We start from the raw sequence: 4,403 nt of genomic DNA, 5'->3' as shown, positions 1-4,403 counted from the left end.
CTGTAAGGTAGTGTAACATTGCAGTTTCCAGCAAGCATGTAGTCTGAGCCATCAAAACAGTTCATACAGAGGAACTGTATGTGGAAGAAATGGCTCCTTTTCAGTTACAACTTCTTGAAGTAATAATGCCCTTCTTCATGGCTCACAATTTTGGCACAGGAATGGCTTTTGGCAAACCCCCTCCAAATAATACTAAATTTGCTAATTTGTTCTTTCCCACCATCAGGTTCCAGAGCAACACGTAACTGATGCTTCATATGAAGGAATCGTCATAGGTCAAACGTAAAAAGTGGAACAGGCTGCACAGATGTCAAGAGAAATCTGGGGATACTAGTGCCTGAAACGATGCCAGCTCTGTGTAAACTGAAAGCAGGTGATTACAAACCAGCTTGGTTCTCACCCCCCAGGCAGTAGCTAATCTCCTGAGAGCCCTAACTGGCTAAGTACTACCCACGGGAGAGACATGTAGGCTCTGCTTCACCTACTGCGGCTTTCCACTCTCCACATGACTACCCGTGTGTGCTCGGAGAAGGGTCAGCCCCTGTGCCAGGTTGCTCTCCCTCCCTAGCTGGGCAGTTCTGCAACGAGGACTCCAGTCGTTTGCCCTTCTCTCATTCTGCAGTCTCCTAAACAGCAGCTGAGGACAGGGTAGGATCGTCAGTACATTAATAAAGCACCAATCATTCCAGTTCAGCTGAATCTGTTAGAACTATAGGCAAAGTTTTCTTGGAGACTCTAGACAGTTCCCCCTCTGCCACCTAAAATACCATCACATTTCATTTTGAGCAAGAAAATGAGATAAAAATTGATCAAATAGTTCTAAGTTAACTGAATTATGACAAGCAAGATTTAATTTAGCTTTAGTAAGAAATCGGTATTTGTGTACCACACGTTTGCTGTGAATTCATTCTCTTCAGTGTTATAATAAAGAGGCCCTTGCTTTGGAAATCCCTCCATAGTGCCTTCTGATATAATTGAGGTTTTGGCCTTTTTTTCACAGATTCTTACTTCTGGTGATTTTAGGGTCACTGTTTGGCAGGCTAAAACTTCATAAAGAAATTCTGAGAGAAACAGTTGGCTTGGTTTTTAAGTACTTTTTTTTCCTCCTCCTAGATAAAACTTGCATAGAAAATAACCTTTTTCTTTTCCCTTTTGTTGCAAGATTTCAGGTGACAACTGCATGAAACTTTGAAGCTTCCTCACTGGGAAATCAACAGATAGATGGCGGACACAGTCTTTATGTGTTTGCTTCACATTTTTATTATAAGACAGGTAGAGTCTCTGCACAGAAATAAATTTCTCTGTCATTTAATCAGGTCTAATATTTTGGGGGTTTTTCTGTTATTACATGACCATTCCTCCCTGCAGAGACTTTTAGAACAGTTTATGCCTATATTTTTTAAGATAACCAAATTGTTCCATGAGCAGCAGCGCTGATGCCCGGTTTCCTACAGATCTGTGTTCTTTGTCCCTCCAATCCGCCCTGCTGTCCCAGCAGCCCTACCTTCTCTTTGTGTGTCCTGTAACACTCCCCTCTAAGGAGCCACAGGCAGCATGAGGTACGGTTAGTCCAGGGCTGTAAACCTGTGCACACCCACAAGCAGGCTGCTGCCAAAGGACCCACACCATGCCCAAGCTCCCTCCTGCCTTCCCACAAGGCTGGCAATGATTATTTCTCTTCTCCAGTTCTCACGGAACTTGAGATTCCCTCCTCCTCCCTAAATGTTGAGAAGGAAAAAAGGAGGGAGCTAGCCTGACAGCTGAATAAAAGCAGACAGACTGATCACATAAGCCTCATTTTCATTAGGAAGTCTAAAATACATCGTAACCTGCCAGTTTTCTTCAAACTCTTCAAAAGTAGGCAGTGAGGGCACCGTTCTGATTCTTGCCCTTTAGGTTTCTTAAAACTAATTGCTAGTAGTATGGCACTACATCACACACTTTATCCTGCTTCCTCTAATAGAACACCATCCTGTCATGGATTTTTTTTTTCTTATCTTTCTTTTAGAGTCTCACAGCATCTCAGTATTCTTTAATTCTGCTCAGAGGAGGCTCTTGATTACACCGTGCTGTCCACCAACTCTCACAGGGACATCAATCTGCGTTAGTTCCAGCACTATCTACAACAGACCTGCATCTCCATCGCCTGTGACAGTTCACAACAGAAACCCACCATAAAGGCACGCTGGGATACCCCCAGGGCAACCAGATCTAAGTTTCGAGATGGAATCTGATCTGCACGGATACTTCAGCTTCTCCGAAGTTACTGTTAGGTGACGACCGTGCTATTTCTAACCAGTCCTTGGGGATTCATCCTGGGGTGCAGGAAGGACACTCTAAATGAAGGAACAGCAGTAACCACTGGAGGAGCTGCTACCATCACACCTGAGTGCTTGATGAGGACTTCACTTCCAGAGGTTTAACAGCAGGCACTTGGCATTACCCTTATAAATAACATACTTAAATAAAGGTTACTTCTTATTCTGCTCTCATTTCTGAGGAATCTGCATTTACCTACCTATCTCACACGCGGGTCTCCAGCACAAGCAGGGCTAGTGCAGCAGAAAGGCAGGAGCATCTGCCTCCTGAGAGGACACTGTTCCCAATGAAGCAATGCGTCTCTCTCCAATCAGTCCACCTGCAGAGTATGCAGTTCCCCGCTTGCTGAGAAAGGTCTGGTTCGTCGTGAGTAGGAGGTGTGTGCCCATACACGTGCAAAATAAAGCACGGTCCATATGCAAGATGAAACAGGAGATCAGCTGATGGACACCTGCAGTGAGGGCACAGAAAGCTGTAAGGAAGGGCAAAGTAAAGCCAGAAAGCTTTTTTAAAAAAACAGGCCTGTATGGACATTCTAGCTTTCATTTACCAACACTGCTCTTTCAGACAGAAACAGAACAAGTGGGAAGCAGAGGGATGGATTGGGAGGGAGAGAGGCTCTGTTTCAGCAGAAACACTGACTACATCCGAGTGACCTGCTCCTCTCCCTTCCTCCAGGGCCCTTTCCCACAATGTCTGCTCGGAATCTGAGGGCCGAGTGCTCCAAGGAGAAATGTATTCATTTATGAATGACAGTACGATGACGTAGTTGCCCGTGACAGCAGAGGATAGCAGCCTTCAGAGCCTGGCTGTCCCTGGGCTGCTTCCCCAGGGCGGAGCACACTGCCATGCAGACTTACGTACTGTGCCAACCTGACTACGTGCACGGCTAAGGGGGAGAACAACTTCACCTGAGTTGACGTTAACACTGCGTCTCTCCCTTTGCCATCTCCCGGCGCTTCCATCTCCTGCACACGTCACTTGAACAGACCCATGCAGTGCTACAGAGAAGGCTGGATTGCTCCTGGCACAAGGATACTTAACACAGGCCAACAGGAGGTGAAGCCCAAACACCCAGCCTCTGAGCGCTGCGGATCCCACGCTGGCATGGGCCCCCTGTGACTCACCTGCCCTACCTTACCTGTGAAACAGGGAACGAACTCCTTGACCATGCTGTGTGAGAACAAACACTTTAAACAGGGAAAGCACTACCTCCTTTGGATCAACATTAAGTTTAATAATTCCTCGTTCTTTCCCTTGCACGTGACAATTGTCACAGCCCCAGATTCGAGCACTTTCAGCTCAGACAATACACTCCTGCACTGCTATCTTTAATTGGCACTTTCCTGCCAAGCCTCAGCGTTTTGCATGGGTCTGTTTCCACATGAGAGCTGCCACAAACAAAGCAGCCCGCTGACCCACTTAACTCCCACGTGAAGGCACACGAAGCTTTGCTTCGGTCACCAAACAGAAAAGAAAATGTGAGAGCAGAAGGTTTTGATTAAAGGGAAGTGAGCAAATGGCTTCAAGGCTCATCGTGTGCACATGGGCACGTCTGCCTGCATTCACTCCTTGCAGAAATTTGGCCACCCAGGGAGAAATGCCACATGCAAAGCAGGTAGCCCTCACGCAGTGTGAAATGGGTTTGATTTGAGATTTCCCGTTGGCACGAAGGTCCTGTGAGCCATGAAACATTGCCACAGGCCTCTTCCTCTGACCTGGAGTGACTGCCTCCAAGGAGGCAGGGGACGTTTCATTCTTCCTGGTCACAAACATCAAGGAAGGTACCAATTAGTGTTAATTGTGGCGTTCTTTGTTTTGTGACTGAGTCTGGGCTGAAACCCCCCCAAAACTGAACACAGGCTACTGGCAACAGCTTTCCACCCTTTCTGACCCGAGCTAGGTTTAATGCAGTAGCCTAAGAGCAGGTCTCCAGCCTTAAGAAGGATTGGAACTAGGTCTCATATTTGCATCGGAGACCGCATTTTTCCTGGCTGCCCTCAGGCCTCTGGGAAGAGACATTTACAGGTCAAACTAACGGGAGTCCTGTTTTTGTCTTGCACTTAAATTTACATTAAACAACA

The 4,403-nt window shown here is 46.7% G+C and overlaps 1 protein-coding gene across 1 annotated transcript in view; it reads right to left on the bottom strand.

The window, feature by feature from the left end:
- Nucleotides 1–1,343: 1,343 nt before the first annotated feature.
- NIFK (nucleolar protein interacting with the FHA domain of MKI67) overlaps nucleotides 1,344–4,403 on the bottom strand; it is a gene marked incomplete at its 5' end in the record, with an annotated part of 12,731 nt that continues 9,671 nt past the window's right edge. The window contains 1 exon segment of the mRNA XM_035896308.1: nucleotides 1,344–2,770.

The sequence above is a fragment of the Egretta garzetta genome, unplaced genomic scaffold (assembly GCF_000687185.1).
Source record: "Egretta garzetta isolate BGI_Z169 unplaced genomic scaffold, ASM68718v1 scaffold326, whole genome shotgun sequence".
NCBI lineage: Eukaryota > Metazoa > Chordata > Aves > Pelecaniformes > Ardeidae > Egretta > Egretta garzetta.
Note: the sequence above shows the minus strand (reverse complement) of the source record. Positions and strands in the feature narration are given on the sequence as shown.